Source organism: Lactuca virosa, chromosome 6 (genome assembly GCF_052849685.1).
Source record: "Lactuca virosa cultivar CGN04683 chromosome 6, Lactuca_virosa_CGN04683_v6, whole genome shotgun sequence".
Taxonomy (NCBI): domain Eukaryota; kingdom Viridiplantae; phylum Streptophyta; class Magnoliopsida; order Asterales; family Asteraceae; genus Lactuca; species Lactuca virosa.
The window spans coordinates 72,459,689-72,477,674 of record NC_136431.1 but is presented as its reverse complement, the minus strand read 5'-3'; positions in this window follow the sequence as shown (position 1 = coordinate 72,477,674).

Below are 17,986 nucleotides of genomic sequence, written 5' to 3'. Positions count from 1 at the left end.
TTAATTTATTAACCAAGTAATAAATTAATAAATCATTCTTCTCTCTCCAACAATAATCCTATTCAATTGCCAGATTTGAAGGCAACCCAAAAGGACATTGCTACTATCAATTCAAGTACATACCAATTATAGTTATGGGCTTAGACACCTAATCCAACAAAGTTGGATTAGATCAATTTGGTGAAAATCAACGAATCAAGATCAAGAAGATTCTTAAGTGTCCTAAGAGGATAGAGGAAATGATATTGATTGTATGGAAGAGATCATTGTAAGAGTTACATTGATGCTAAGTTCTATATTGATAAAGACGATTATGTTCGTAGTCGGAATTCGTGCTTTTTGTTAGGAAATGATTTGTGGTTTATACTTTACTTTTGATAGCTTTTAGGGTTCTCGGTCTAAGACCGAAAACACCATGTTTTCGGTGGTGTTTGGACCGAAATCACCATGTGATTTCGATGGGTTTAATGATGCTTTCGGTCATCTTGGGCTTGGGCATGTTAAGGCTTTATACTTGGTTTGTATAAATAGCTTTTCAGCCGTTTAGGAGTCCTAGTAGTTCATCATTATTGTTTTCGGCTGATAAGAAGATCTTGGTGTACCAGACGATTTCAACTAATAAATCGTGTGCATTGAGAGTTATTTGTGTGTTCTTGAATCACTATTTGATTTATATTCCGCATTCTTTAGATAGTTTGATTGATATCGTATTGATCTAAGTGTTCTGGGACTTACAATTGGTATCAGAGCAAGGATTGGTATCAACAGAATTGACCAAATATTAACCGTTTCTTGGAGTTTTTCTTGGTGCTTTTGAGTTCTTTTTGACAAAATTATTGTCGTTGTTCTTCGTGTTCTTCACCATTTTAGAGATTTTGTTCGAAATTGGTCTTAATTAATTACCAGTTTCGTGTTTTTGGCATTTTTGGGCGTCTTCGGTCAAAACCTAGGAGTCCTCGGCGACAAGCTCAGGTTCTCGGTTAGGTTTAAGAGTTCTCGACGGCCAGCTGATAGATTTCGGTTAGCGCAGCTCCTTGGACTCAACTTCAGAGCTCTCGGTATCAGCCTCGGAGTTCTCGGTCTCAGCCTCGGAGTTCTCGGCTGCGAATCTGTTTTCTCGGCTCCGCATCCTCAGTTCAGCTTTTCGGTTGTAAGATTTTGGCTAAGGTTCTTGGTCAAGAAGCCTCATTCTCGGTTAAGAAGCCTTATTCTCGGTCAAGAAGCCTAGTGTAACACCTTGATTTTTTGGATGTGGGACTTGAGGATTTTGTGCAAGTTGAAGGGACTACTGGACAAGTTTGTTGGCCCAACTCGTCGTGTAGGAGTTGATCTGGACGCGCAAGTTATGAAGCCTACTCATCGAGTTGGAGAGCTGGACTCGACGAGTTGAGGATGTTTAGAGAAAAACGCTAATTATTCGGGTTTGCACCCTATTTAAAGGACTTTAACTCCTTTACCCCGCCTCCCTCATCACCCTATCACGTCCAGAGAGAAACCCTAGTGAGCTAGCCCATATTTGGAGTGTGTGAAGCCAAAAGTGTGCATTCTTGGAGGAAGCTTGAAGAGTGAAGAGCTTGGAACAAGAAGGAGTCTTTAGATGCAGCATTCATACGGTTGTAGCATCTATTTGGAGGTAAAAAGTCCTTACCTTGGCTTGCAATTTCTTAGATCTCTTCTTGTGTGAGTTTATGAGTATTTTGGTGCAAAATGAGGGCCAATTTCGGGTTGAGCTTGTCCAGGGGGAGTAGTTGCAGATCTGGACTCCTCTAAGCCCTCATGTACATAAAGTCCCAAGCTTTATTAAGCTTTGACCTGTCTTCATGCCCTAAACCCTTCTTGAGCTCAGTTTTGGGTGTTTTATCCTTGTGAGGCCTTGCATGATCATAAAGTTGGCAACTTTACGTGGTAACTTCATCCTAGGAGGTTCGATCTGGAGTTGGAGCATTGGAATCGACTGGAATGAGTTTATTGTGTAATAGCTGAAGAACTCGACGAGTCGAGTCGGTTTTTCCCATTTTGGACTAAGAGTAAACTCGACGAGTTGGTGGAGCAACTCGACGAGTGGCTAGGGTTTTCCCCGACCTTCTGGACTCTGCATGGACTCGATGAGTTGGCTAGCAACTTGGCAAGTTGACTCGGGTTTTTGTGATTTACTGAGCACTGAGGAACTCGACGAGTAGATGAGTTGCACTCGACGAGTTAGGTCAGCTTTGACTGTTCACTTCCGTTGACTTTAGGGTTTGGTCAAGCTATGGATTTTGGAGGCTATGGAGGGCGGAGTCTAGATCAACAGTTCGAGTGTGGGATATATTGCTTTACTCTACGAGGTGAGTCTTCTCACTATACTTACCTGAGTGGTAATACTATGTGACCGGAGGGTCTTATTTGAGTTATCACCCGGAGGGTCCTATGTGCTTATATTGAGTTATGTGATATTATGCATTCTATCTTTATGATATATGCTATACTATTCTGTTCCTTACTGAGTTAGGACCGGAGGGTCCAAACCGAGTTGTGAGACAAGAGCGTCTTTACTGAGATACATGACTGGAGGGTCCGACCCGAGCTGTGAGACCGGAGGGTCTTCACTGAGATATAGGACTGGAGGGTCCGACCCGAGCTGTAAGACCGGAGGATCTTCACTGAGACACATGACCGGAGGGTCCACACCGAGCCGTGAGACCAGAGGGTCCTCACCGAGACGCATGACCGGAGGGTCCATGCCGAGCTATACCCATGAGAGGCATATTATTTGTGTATGTGTTATTTTGGGGAACTCACTAAGCTTCGTGCTTACCGTGTTGTGTGATATGTATTTCAGGTACTTCTCAGGATCGCGGGAAGACGCCGGCTTGATTGTACGCACGAGTTGGAGTTTATGTTTTTTTAGGATTCTGGGATATTATCAAACAATTGTTGACTTGTGTTTTGGCAACTTATACATTTGTGGTTTTTGAGAAATGTGATATTGGGATTTATGTGATTTTAAAAATGAAATTTTTGTTTGAAAATTTTAGAGTGTTACACCTAGTTCTCGGTAAACTATTTTCGGTCAAACTGTTTGACTTTCTTGGTTTTTGGTCAATCTTTCAAATTACACAATCAGATTCTTTTTGGTAAATTATGAGTTCATACAACAGTAGCAAAGAGGTTAGTGTCACATTATATACTCAAGCCTGTAGTGATACAATTAAACATTATCGCGGTCAACATGATTGATTAATTAGGGAAATTGAGGACCTTATATATGAAGGATATACTCTCAGAAAGGCCCAAAACCCTTAAAAGAAAAATTATAGGCCCAAAACAATGATCTAAAGAGAATTAAGAAAGAATACAACACTAAATGTGAACACTATGATTATGCTCATGAAAAGATTGCCAGTCTAACTGTCGAGCTTGACACATTGAAAATTAAGTTTGAAAATGCAAATTTTAATTTTAAAAAATTTGATGTGTCAAGTAAGAAAGTTGAGACAATGATCGAAAAGAAACTTAAATGGAAAGACAAAAAGAATGTAGGTCTAGGGTATGATAGTGTTCCTCCTCTATTCAATGATAACTCATCTTTACTCCTATGACTGAGGAAGAAAAGGCAAGGGAAGCACACCTACAGTATGGCAAACCTACTGTAGTTGAGACAGTAAATATTGGTAGTGTGAACGATACTAATACTTCTACCTCATGTGCAGATAAGGTCTCACTGCAAGATGGGCATGAGCAGAACAAAAATAATTCTAGTTCTGTAGAAAATGATTCAAAAACTTGTGATGATGATACTCCCACTGTTGAAAAATTCAAGCCACAAAAATCTGTTAAACAGTCTTATAAATGTTCATTTGCTTGTGCTTGTGGAAGTTCCTTGAAACAAACTTCATTTGGATAAGGACCAAGTCACAATCTTATTTATTTGAAAAGACAGACTTGTTTTAACTGTGGGACTCCCGGTCACATTGCTAGAAATTGCCCACATCGTTCATATGTTCCCTACTTTGAACAAGGTTGGCAGAATGTGTCAAGGGGGAGATCTTCCAAAAGAAATCCTTGAAGGTCATGTTCACGCAATGGTGATTGGAATGCTAAAAAGGCAAAAAATCAGACTCCCAAGGACAAAAAGGGCATGTCGGACAAGAAGCCTAATTCGAGAGATGGTTCAGCCAAACCGAAATCGGTAAGGTCGAATTCATCTCAAGGGTCGTCTTCTAGCTCACATTCATAATAACAACCTAACTTGAAAGGTATTCATGTTCCAAAGGTAAGTGAAAAAGGTCCCTTTCGGTCCAACAAGAAAGTACCCAAACCTAATTACCAATGGGTTCCCAAAGGTCACATTTCAAAATCGTTCAAAAGTCCTGTAACTTCTTTATGTTCTTTTTCTGATAATAAGGATATGTCATGGGAAAGAGTATCTTGTGTAGATAGTAATGGTAAATCCAGTTTCAAAATGGACTGGGTTCCAAAAACCAACTAATCCAAAACTCTGTGTCGGAGCAGCTATGGAGAATTATCATCAGGATTCGGTATGTTGATAGTGGCTGTTCTAGGCACATGACTGGAGAGATCTCTCAATTGCACGTCATTCAGAACTTTAATTGAGGGTATGTGTCCTTTGTGGGAAGGAAGAAAGAAAAGATCACAAATGGGGACCGTATTTAACGGCGTGATGAATTTTTCCGGAATTGAAACACAACTGAGGCTGAATACATTGATGTCTCTGCGTGCTGTTCTCAGGTCATCTGGATGCAACTTCAATTGCTAAATTACGGTTTGAATTTTCTCGATACTCCTGAGTTTTTCTGAAACAAATTAGTTTCAAAGACTAATTTTTTGTGTTTGTTTAAATTTGCGAATTTATTTTATTTCCTTTCTTCCCTATGCATAAATTTAGGGGGAGAAATTAAAAAACAAAAAAAAGAAAAAAATTATCAAAAAATTATAAAATCAAAAAAATTCCAAAAAATATGTCGTCTTTCGTAAGTGTTATTGGGAAGTGATATGAAGTTTAGTGTTAAAGGGCAATATGAAATACGTGTAATGCACTGAAGCTTAATTGGTTAGACTCTGTGTTCAATGTGCTGGTAGGCACGAAGGATTCAAAATGAAAGGACTAGACATTGTTGACAATGAAAAGACCTGATAGTGTTAACTCATCTGGACTTAGATAGTTACATTTGGACTGACCATACGACGCTTGGATAGATTAAGCAGTGAGATAAACAAGGGAGCCTGCGAGATACATTAAAGTTACTTATCATCTAGAACTGTGTCTCAACACTTCTTCGACGTACAGACTTATGTCCTTAATTCTGGTGCTGATATGGTGACTGGGGGGTTCTGATAAAGTAGGTTTGTATGAAATTGTTTTTCTTTCTTATCCTCTATGTCAGTCATATGTTGTCCCCTTTGCGTGATTGGAAGAGATCCGACTTGCGACACAACATATGCATCTCTTTATCTATCTATGTCAGTCATATGTTGTCCCATCTACGTGATTGTAATAGATCTGACCTGGGACACAACATATGCACCTTTCTATCTCTCTATCCCTCTATCTATGTTAGTCATATGTTGTCCCTCTGTGTGATTGGAAGAGATCCGACCTGGGATACAACATATGCATCTCTATATCGATCTTCTCTCTCAAATAATTGAACACTGACCTAAAGTAAAGAGCTCTTTGGAATTCCTTGATTGCTAGGGTATGTCATGAAGTGGGGAACACGTTCTAGTGCGCTTAAAATTGAATTGGTTCATGACTAAAGGTTGACTGTAGATCTCGCTGCTGAATTTAAGTGGACAACAATATCCTTGGTCGTCGTCAGCAAAATGGTCTATTTAGGAATATAATCGCAATATCTTGTCACTTATAATCTGTCCAACTTGAAAATATCTTTGTGTTTAATTGGACCACAATATTGGTGATTGACCAGAGCTATCCATGCAGGTGTGTGCTGATAAACGATATTAAATTGTTTGACAACTTTTGATCCCAAAAGTTTGAAATTTAGTTATTAAAATATGTTTGTTTTATTTTATTTTATTTCGCATTTAATTTGCATTCATTTCAAATTTTAAATTTTAGTTTTATTGTATTTCCAAATTTAGGGGGAGAATTAAAACCAAACAAAAATCATAAAATTAAAAAAAAATCTGAAAAGATGTTTATTTCTGTTTTTATTTTCTTTTTTAGAAAAATAAAAAATCAAAAAACATTGTTTTGAGCGTATTTTAATTTTATTTTTATTCTTAGTTGTTCTATTGTGTGCTAAGTTTATTTTTATTTTTATTTTTATCTCAAAATTTCATTTGTCTTAAAACGCGAATTCAAAAGAAGAAGAGACTCAAGGAGACTGTATCGGAATTTTCTGAGCAAGGAGAAGAAACTTGGAAAGGAATTGACGGTCATTACACTTCACACTAATTTCACAAGGAATTAAAGGCATGAAAATGTACAAACTGTCAGTTAGGCAGTATCTTTCTAAGAACTGTCGTATTTAAGGAATTGAAAGTCTGAAACTGTACAGATTGTCAAAATTGGTCTTGTCGGTTATCTTTACCTAAGAACTGTCATGGCACCAGGGCGATTCACCCAACCGGGAAATAGATATCGTTGAGCATCCCGCCCAGGGTCTTGACAATCTTTTTGTTATGCAAAACTACGGAGACTCAAATGTATTCTCGGATACATTCTTCACATGTAAGGAATTAACGGTATTGGCACTAGGGCGATGCACTTCGCAAGGCACGATTATTGCAGAACGTCCCGCCAAAGGGCCTTGACCTCGTGTCATGTTAAACTATGGAAATATGTCTTCGGATATTTTTGTCACATGATGGTTTTGTGAGTTATTCCTAATTAACTCTCACTGGCACTAGAATGGTACACTCAGTTGAGATTCAGAAACCATTGAATGTCTCGCCAAGGGCCAAGTTAACTTGTTAATTTGAAAAACTGTATTAAGATTTTTGATCTAGGATATGCAGGGGCTAACATCAAAAAATAGCCATGAGTAGTTCTCCGATACTCAACAAATCGTAGTGCGTTCCTCCGTGTTCACACAGATAATGCGAGTAGTCTCATTCTGAGCCAATGTTGGGTCCTTCAACAACTGTGGTGAGAAGGGTCTTTATGACTCTGTGATTCACATGAAATTTTTAGTCATGGTTACTTTTCAAGACGCATCTATGATCGTTAAAGAACATTCATTCGACGGAACTAGAAGTGAATATTTTTTTTCAACACTCAATCTTTCAACCCCAGAAGCAAGGTGAAGTTGTATTTGAAGTTATGTGACAAATTGCATTGAAGCCTCCTCAATCAATTTGTTGCTATTTATGAACATGTTGAAGTGATCCAAAAGAATTGGTCTCTCTGTAATTATATATGTAGTATTTCAAAGCTGAAAGTGTTGATTTTCAAGAACCTTTACAAGAAGCCTCTATACCCAATGTGCGTTCAAAGTCAGATTTTTAAAAGGAAGTCCAAATACTCAAGATAAAGTAATTCATTTAGAAATTCATATGTTCATCTTGAAGTTGTGAAGAAATCAAAGATAAAAGCTGAAAGTCAAGAACAAAGAGAAGATTGAAAAGAAAAGAAAGCTATAAACCAAGTGGGAGACTGTTAGGACATGATTTTATTGGATTAGGTGTCTAAGCCCATAACTATAATTGGTATGTACTTGACCCGAGAGTAGCATGGTCCATTTCGGGTTGCATATCACTAGGACAATTTGATAGGATGGACTTTTGAGAAGAGGTTATTTATGATTTATTAATATATTATAAGTTCTAATATACTAATATGAAATCATATGATTTAATTAGTATTGATCAAGAATTAATTTGGAATTAATTTAGTGATCAAAAGAGACTAATTAAATCAATGGGGACTAATTGTGTAAATTAGTCATATATATATATATATATATATATATATATATATATATGTATGTATATATATATATATATATATATATATATATATATAGTTTGGGCTTATTATACATGATGGACTAAGTTTATGGAAGAATCGATAAAGAGTTAGCCCACTTGATTCATGGATCATGGATAATAAGCCCAAGGGTATGGATTAGGGTTTTCCATGAATCCTACAACTATATATATGATGTCCCATGACCTAAAATCGGCCCCTAAATGTTCTAAGAGTTCATAGAGCCAATTTCTAGTGCAAGAATACTCTCTCTCAAGTTCTCCTTTTTCCTAGGTGTCTTGTGAACCGTTTGAGGCATCTCACTTGGGGTGCTAAGTTCTTAAAGGCCAAATACAACAAGTTCTACACGCTACATAAAGAGGTAAACTCCTAACTAGTATTTTATGTTGTTTATATCAATTGTATGCTAGTTGTAGGCTTAATGCTTTGGAAACAATATTGCATGCATAATTAGAGAAAACATAAATCCAAAGCATTTAGGGTTGTATGTGCATCATAGGATGTTGTAGTATACAAAACCCAACATATTTATGGTTTATACTATACTTTTGATAGCTTTTAGAGTTCTCGGTCTAGAACCGAAAACACCATGTTTTCGGTGGTGTTTGGACCGAAATCGCCATGTGATTTCTGTGGGTTTAATGATGCTTTCGGTCAACTTGGGATTGGGCTTGTTAAGGCTTTGTACTAGGTTTGTATAAATAGCTTTTCAGCTGTTTAGGAGTTCTAGTAGTTGATCATTATTTTTATTGGCTGTTTAGAAGATCTTGGTGTACCAGACGATTTCAACTAACAAATCGTGTACATTGAGAGTTATTTGTGTGTTCTTGAATCATTATCTGATTTATATTCCGCATTGTTTAGATAGTTTGATTGATATCGTATTGATCTAAGTGTTTTGGGACTTACATTAAGAGAAGAACTTAAGAAAAGTTAGTAACAAAATAATATATTGCGGGATAATAAGTTAATCTCAGTGGATCTTTGTTAGCTCAACAATAATAGTTAGATTATGGAGATATAAGTAATGTAAATAGAATCAAGTTTATATCGATAAGGATTAAACAAGTAGACACTTAGTTGAATCATAACCTGGTTTGCATGCAAAAAAAAATTAGCAAATGTTGAACAACATAAGCAAAGAGGGACTCGGTTGAAGTATCAATAAGATAACTTTAGATATAGAGATGAAAGATCTTGTATTGATAAGTTCAGAAATTAGTAAGTAAACATGAAGTGGGAAGCTCTATTTCTAGAGTCCCAAAAGTTACACGAAAATAATAAACTATTACAAAGTAGCAGACTTTGGTCACCCTAAAGAGTACACCAGATAATACTAAGATTACAAGCAATCTCAGTAAAAGGTAACTTGTGATAGTCTTCATGTTACATTCATCTGCGGGTCTTCTTCACATCTTCAGGTCCATAAGATGACAAACAGTTTTCGAAATATACTTCTCCGTTTCACAAAGGCATTGGGGTCTTCGGATCCATCTTAGCTGAAGAGGGTCACTTTATTGTTTCAACAATTTCCCCCAAAGTGACCTCTCAGCTAAGTTCTTCATTGATTGAGCTTGAGAAACTTGATAATGATCCACTAAAATTTCATTACCTCAAAAATCCATTTGATGCTCCTTGTAATTTCAAACTTCACCTCTTTCGTGATATGTTTGGATCTTTGCATCGAGGACAAGGTGATCTATAATTGCTTCTTAGATAATCGATGAATTGTTGTGACTGGAATGAAGAATTTTGGACTTGTTAGAGACTTTTTGTACACGATCCCAAACTCTGGAAAGTTTGTTGCACCAAGATTAATCTCTTGGAATCCCTCAGTGATAGTTGGAACATGATTAAATGGAGGAAAATCAAACTTCTGAGAAAGAATGGGATGAATTTCTGTGTCTATCTTTCCAAATTCGCATACCAGGGCCTTAAGGAATTCACATGCCCTTTCAAAATCAATCTTCATCTTGGGATACTTCTCAGCTTTCAGTTGAAACACTCGAGCAATCTAGAAAATCACTTCAGGCTTCATAAATACAAAGTCTGCCTTGTAATTCTTCACCCCTTCTAGTTTATCATTGGATCATATATTTTCAAATTTCCCACCGTGTTTGGCATGGAAAAGGTTCATTCGTTCGAACTCCATGGGGAACCTTCGATCGTCAGGAACGGTGAGCTCAAATGATTGAAAAACGGGGAAGTATTTGGAGTGTGGAGAAATTGGAATATCCCAATAGCCATCTGAAGGAGGTTCTGCATATGTAAGACTTGGAACATAGTCTGAGTCCAAGAGTCTTCGGGTAGGATTTACCCACAAATTGATTAAAGTTTCATCAAAAGTGGTATCAAACCCTTGTGCTCTCCGAATCTCCTCTGCAAATTTCACAGCTCTCCAATATTGTTTCTTCTGAGCCGTGGCTGGGGAGTCATCAGAGTGATCTGATGACATATCTTCCTCTAAAATCTGCAGGTGAGGAGGAGTTTGAGGATGAGGAGAATGATGAGGTGTTGACTACCGAGGAGAATCATGAGAAACTGTATGCCAAGGAGAACCTTGAGGCGTTGGGTCTTTGTTGTATTCTAAAGAGAGTTAATGCCGAGGAGGAGTGTTGGATTGATGAATCGAGGGAGTTTTAGACTTACAAGATTTTGAGGATGAAATAATTTTAATCCTAATTCCTTGGTTTGGATCACTTCCCCCTTTTGACGAGGCAGGCACCATCTGCTCCTCAAATCAACTATTCAAGTCATCAAGCTTTTGAAAAAGTAGTGTTGAACTAGGTTGCCATCTGATCGCATACTACCTTGTTGATTAGAACATCAGGGTTGAAAAGTGTTTGATAAATACCTTTGGTGAGACGAAAGATTTCATTAACACTTTCCTTTGCAGTTAAAGATCGCCTCAACCCTTTGATTGTATCTTGAAGAACTGACTACCCTGATTCACAAGCAGTGTGAGTTTCATCGATGAGCTCCTTTGATTTGCTTTCTTGAGCCTGCAGAGTTTGTTGAAATTCAATCTTGAGTGCCTTCACCTCTTCGATATGATTGGTGGCCTTGGAGATGAATTCCTTGTGATCCAAAGTTCTTTTATTGTCAAGTTGTCTGATTCCCTATTTCGATACGTAGAAGCAATCGATCAGCAGTTAGCTTCTCTCTTGTTTCCAAGGATTGAACTCTGTTGATCAAGGATTGTTGAGTGGAGTCTGCAGTGGTCTTCGGGGTTTCAGAAGTAACTGCAACCAAAATCTGATCCACCTTAGACTACAAATCGAAAAAATATTTCCTTGATACAACCAATTTCTTCTTCTTCTTATGTTTTGGCTTGGAGGTCAAATGTTGTGAACCGTTGGATTGTTCATTGTCAAGTATAATAATGAAGTCATCAGAAGGGAGAGGCTGTGGACTTCATCATTTTTATTATCATCCAAACTGAATAGGGATTCAGAACTGATTTCAATCGTGGTTTCTCCTTCATTAGAGTCATGCTCTTCAGTGTTGGTTGGAGGAGGCTTTGAAGTACCAGCATCAACTTCCATAGATTGGACCTTTTGCACCGTGTCTTCCATGTCTGACATCCATTTCTGAATTGTGAGGATATCATGCACCGTTTTTGCATTGTTGAAGGTAGTGGCCCAATACTTAGCCACATGAAGAAGAGATTCTTCCTTCTACTATTGTTACTGAACTTGTTGTGCTTTTCTGGCCTGAAGAGCCCTTTTGAAGGCTCCAAACTTTCTTAATCCAGATTCAGTTATTGGTTGATACCGATACCATGAATCATCTGAGGCATATACGTCAAATCCTTGTCACACCAAGGTGTCCCTTGGGTTCATGGATCCTTACACATTGGTGCTCACCATGCCTAGACCACTTGAATGTAATTTCGGCGGCACAAGATTTCCAGAACTTCCTTGGTCTCCTTGGTCTAAAACCAAGTCTGGCCTCGGCTTTGTTCTGGCTAGGGCCTCTAAAAAAGGACCCTGCAGTGCAACTGGTGTTTGATGTGTTTGTGTGACACGAAAGAAAATGGAGTTCAGCTCCTCGGGAGAAATAAAGTGCAGACATGAAGCCCTACAGACCTTAGGCTGAGCATCGACATATGGATCCACTTGGAATCCAGGTTGAGTTTTGTATCCATGTTTTGATGAAACTGATACACTTTCTGTATCATAGTGGATAGATTGGGTTGCTTCTGGTGAGTCAACATGGACTCGAACAGCTGCAGGAGTCTTTTGAGTGACTCCAGCATCTGCCTTGCTTCGCTTTTGGCCATGCATAAGGGTAAGCTTCAACTTTTTACTTCTAAACACATCTCCGGAATCTGAAGGCTCATTCAAAATGTCATCAACCACATTAACTATTTGATCATGAGCCTTGGATGGAGAAGGTTGAACCTGGTGAGTGGACTCTATGGTGGTGGCTTTCCTTTTTTTTAGGCACTCGTACCCTTTGATACAACATTTATGGGTATGCACTTGACAGCTAGGGATATAACCCTTTTTGACTTGGGATGCAGGTTTTAGACATTGGAAGGCTGAGGGGGGCTTGGAGGGGTAGAGCGGTATGGGGAAATACCGCTCGTATACACAATATGGTCATCCACCAGAAGAGCAGTGAGTCCAACATACTGAAAAATATACATGGGAAGACGTCGAGTAGGACCGAAAATAGATTGGTGTTTGGAGGGATTGTACCTTTTGAGATCTCTTGCAGAGAAGAGATTGGTGTCATTGCCAAGACTGAGGTTTGCATAGTTGTGAAGATTGACCAAAAACAAGGACCAAAACCTTGCAGATGTGAGTTCTAGCATCCCTTCCTTCGGGTTTCCTTTGCTTACATATTAGAGGAAATCCTCCCATAGAATGTTCCCATAGTTTACATGGTTTCCTGTAAAGATGCTCCAAACAATTTCGAGTAAGGATTTACCCATGTTGTTTGTACCTCCAGTCCTTCCAAACAGACACCTGATCACGTAATGAAAAACATATTGCCAAACAACAAGCCATTTCTCTTTCTTGAATTCAGCCACCCCTTTAAGCTTAGCTTCATACCCCATCTGGTACAAGGCGGTGAAGATGTCGTTGGTGCTAGGAGAGTAGAACTCACTTGATGGTAGAACCCATAAATTGAGGGCTTCCAGAAAATTTTCCTTCGAGAACAACCAGGGAATCATCAATTAATCTGAGATGAATTTCTTGAGGTTTGTCCAAGGGCTTAAATGCATAGAAGGCACACTTGAACAAGACAGCTTGTGGAACTGCTTTTGTGAAGGCATCAAAGGCACCAAAAAGTGGATGTGTGGGAAGAAACTTGATCATGATCTTGATAGAATCACTGTAGCTTTTATGATCATCGAAAATTCCTCTGTAGTTTCTTACTTCTATGGAAGGAGTGAGATACTTGATCGTTGATCCTGATCTAGTAGGTTTAGCAGAGCAAGATGCCTTGGATTGTTTCTTTGAGGCTCCTGATTTCACCATTGTTGCAAAAAAGGTTTTGAAGAACTTGCACGAAAAGTGTTTTGGAAATAAGGTGAAGAAAGAAAGGATCGTCTATAAGAGTTCAGAAAGCGTAAAGCTTTCTTGGGGAAGAAGAGGGTTTTTTATACCTCCGGATTTCAAAAAGATTAACATTTATTTAATAACAACTATAAAAACCTTTGAGTTTTTATCTTTATCGAGTTAAAACAAATTAAATCAACAACAAGTTTTTCGGGAAAAGAAGGGCATTTAATGCTATTGCAGGTACATGATGACGCGTCGTACAATCGTGGGGTGAAAACGTTTTCATCTATTGAATAAAGTGGGGAAGTGGAACGTATGTGACCCCAACAGTTGGTTTATAGGATTGGTTAAGTAAAACTGGATTTTCAAAAAAGATTTCATTTAAGGAAAATCAACACGTTTATCCTTTAACCAAAAGTAGGCCTGATTATGAAAAGTCTTTTAAAGAGTAACTATTTTTCATGTGTGACAAATTGAATGTAGAAGAATGTTTCACATTCATTAAATAGCACACAATGAAATTTAGTGCGTCCGAGGCAAGATGACTTCGGGTTGTTTCAACTATTAGTCTTGTTCTTCATATGAGAACACGATATGCAACCTTGTTTGTTGAGTAACCCAAAAAGATGCTTTCATCAGATTTTGGTGCAAATTTGTTGAGATAATCCTTGTTGTTGACCACAAAGCACCTACAACCAAAAATGTGAAAGACACGTACATTGAGTTTTCTATTGTTAAGACCTTCATATGGAGTTTTGTTAAGGCGTTTGCAGATGATACTTTAATTTTGAACAATACATGCAGTTGCCACTGCTTCAGTCCAAAAGTAAAGAGGTAAGTTGGCAAAATTAAGCATTGATCTAGCACCTTCGACCAATGTTCTATTACTTCTCTCCAATACTCCGTTCTGTTGTGGTGTGTAAGGTGCTGAGAAGTTATGACTGATTCCTTTTGATACTAAAAAGCTATTAGTGAACTCGGTACCAATGTTACTTCTAATCCATCTGACATGAAACTTGATATGTAGCTCTATCTCTTTGATGAAGTTGATTAAAATATACGGTGTGTCTGACTTTAGTCTTCGAAAAAAGACCCAAGTAAAACGAGTGTAGTCATCAACTATAACCAGAATGTATTTTTTGTGACGAAGACTGGCTACAGCTGAAGGACCGTAGAGGTCGACATGAAGGAGCTCCAGAGGTTCAGCAATTGAAGAATCAACTATCAGAGGATGACTTCCTTTGGTTTGTTTGCCACACTCATATGCTGGGCACAAAGTATCGTTGTTAAATTTCAGAATTGGTAGTCCTCGGACTAGTTCTCTATTCACCAAGTTGTTGATGTATCTGAAATTGAGATGTGCAAGCTTTCGATGCTATAACCAACTCACTTCGGACACTAATTTCGACAAGAAACATAGTTGTGGTTTGCCAATGATTAGAGACACATCCAGTGGGTATATTTTCCCTTCATCCTTGGACTTGATCAAGAACTTGTTTCTGTCATTTGTCATGATATAGCAATATTCACTGTCGAACTCCACCTGATGACCAGCTTTACACAATTAACCCACACTGATCAATTTGTGTTTTAGACCCTCTACGTAAGCTCCTCGTTGAATAGAGAAGCTACCCATAGTGAATACACCTTATCCCCTGATTATTCCATTTGCATTATTCCCCCAAGGTGACGTGTCCGCACCACTGATCGGCCTGAAATCTCGAAGGTAGTCTAAGATTCCAGTCATGTGCAAGGAGCAGGCACTATCAATTAACCATTCTTCTTCATGGTCTTCCTCGGACATAGCGTGCATGATAAGTTGGTTAGTTTGGGCACCCAAACTAGTTTGGAGCCCGTGGTAACAAGGGAAACAATTCTATCAGAGTTATGCATGTGGGAATCATAAAGAGATTTCTTTTTCCATGTTTGTTTATGTCCATGATGTTTTACGTTCTTTTGAGCACTCCGAGATGGGATTGGACGTTCCTCTTTTAATAGTGGGTAAAAACAAAAGGTGAGGTTCTTTTCATTAATCCATAGACCGTAATTGGTCAAAGGTGTGGAGGGTATGGTCTGCTTCTTTGGACTAGTTCCTAGGTTGTGCTTTACGGAAGTGTTCGTTGTGCTTGAATATTTTTGACTAAAGGACCTGGGTGTAGGTTTTGACTTTTGGATGAGTTGACAGGTTTTCGAAAAATATGTAGTGTGTAAAATAGCCTTCATTTTTGGTTATTTTAAGAAATTTTGTGACAATGACTTGACATTATTTTGAGAGTGTACAGTGGTGTTGGTTTCCAAAGATTTTTCCACTGTGCATGCCTTTTGACAAGATCCATCGACTGCAGTGTGATTTTTAAAAGTTTTTGCAGTAATGGGTTTTCTGAAATTCCTTTTGTTTGAAAATTTGGCCTGGGTTTTGAAATTTTTGTTTTTGGATTTAACTTCCTGCTTTGCAAGTCGGGTTCTGACTTCACTTTTCAGAGCCAATGTTGCCTCAACTTTTGGTGGGACAACATCAGAAGCAATTAATTGAGGTTTTTTGAAATTCTTTGATCTAGGTATTGACCTAGGAGTTGAATCATCATAACTAGAAAGTTCTTGATTCGATCCAAAAATCATAATGATCAATGGCCAAGAAAATAGATGTACACTTGTACATTGGACGCACACACACCGTATTATACCTAAAAATTCACCTCCTTACCAAAAAACTCACTTCTTTTTTTTGTTTAAATTTTTTTTTAGGCCACATTTTTTATCGAAAAAAAAACGAATATACCGTTGTTCTCTATTTTTCGTCCTCTTTCCATAGAGGTCCATGTTGATATATAAAAAACGAAATTTTTTTTTTGAAAAAAACCCACTTCATTTTGTTAGTTTTTTCAATATTTAAGTTTATTTTTATAAAAAAAAATTAAATATACCAAAATATTAACTTTTTGTACTCTATTAATAAACATCAACACCGATTAAAAAAAGCCTCGATCAGTGTAGATTCACACTGTGAATCTAAACTGTAAATATTTCAATTTTTAATATTTACAATGTGAAAAAGTTCGATCAGTTCAGATTCACATTGTGAATTTGACTTACTATTATGCACATTGTGAATATGAGAATGTTCACAATGTGAATCTGAACAGGTTCACAATGTGAATCTGAACAGGTTCACAATGTGAATATAAACTGAAATATCGATTTTTTTTAATATCAATATGAATCTATGTTTAAAGAGTACCAAAAAGTATGAGTTTTGATATATTTATTAATTTTTTTCTATAAAAAATAGACTTACTTTTCAACAAACAAAGAAAATAAAGTGGGTTTTCTGAAAAAAAAAATATTTTTTTATATATTAATATGGATCTCTATCGAAAGATGACAAAAAATCACGAACAATGATATATTCAGGGGGGGTTTGATAAAAACCATGACCTAAAAAAAATTAAACTAAAAAAAGGAAGTGAGTTTTGTTATAATCTGGTGCATGTGTGTCCATTGTTTAGTCCACAACCCTTCTTTTTGTCGTTGATCGCTTAAAATATTTATGTTTACAATTTATATTTATATTATATGTTTATACATTTGATATAAATTAATTATATTGGTATGTAGTTTAAGAAATATAAATTAACTTATATTGATGGATTTAATATTTTAAAATTGTTAATTTGCTCTAAATTAATTTTTTTTAACATCAATATGAATCTATGTTTACAGAGTACGAAAAAGTATGAATTTTGATATATTTATTAATTTTTTTCTATAAAAAAATAGACTTACTTTTCAACAAACAAAGAAAATGAAGTGAGTTTTTTGAAAAAAAAATTATATTTTTCATATATTAATATGGATCTCTATGGAAAGAGGACGAAAAATCACGAACAACTGTATATTCGTGGGTTTTTTTTTTTTTTTTGATAAAAACCATGACCTAAAAAAAATTAAACTAAAAAAAGAAAGTGAGTTTTGTTATAATCTGGTGCATGTGCTTCCATTGTTAAAATCTAAAACCCTTCCTTTTGCCGTTGATCGCTTAAAATTTCAACAATTTGCATTGGTTCAATGGTTCATTTGTTAATAATTGTTCTATATTGAACATTTTAATATATATATATATATATATATATATATATATATATATATATATATATATATATATATATATATATATATAGTTGATGTGTGCCCGCATAAAGCAGCGACGATAAATAACTTTTTTGGCGAATAATTTTCTTACGGGAAAATAATTATTAGATTTTGTTATTACTTATTATGTAATAAGAAAAATTACCGCTTTTAATTAAAATATCTAAGTTTAGAACTTATATTTATATTATATGTTTATACATTTGATATAAATTAATTATATTGGTATCTAGTTTAAGAAATATAAATTAACTTATATTCATGGATTTAATATTTTAAAATTGTTAATTTCCTCTAAATTAATTTTTTTTTATTAACATTCCTTAATTTAAGTGTTCAAAACTTTGACAAGTATTGATGATATTGTTAT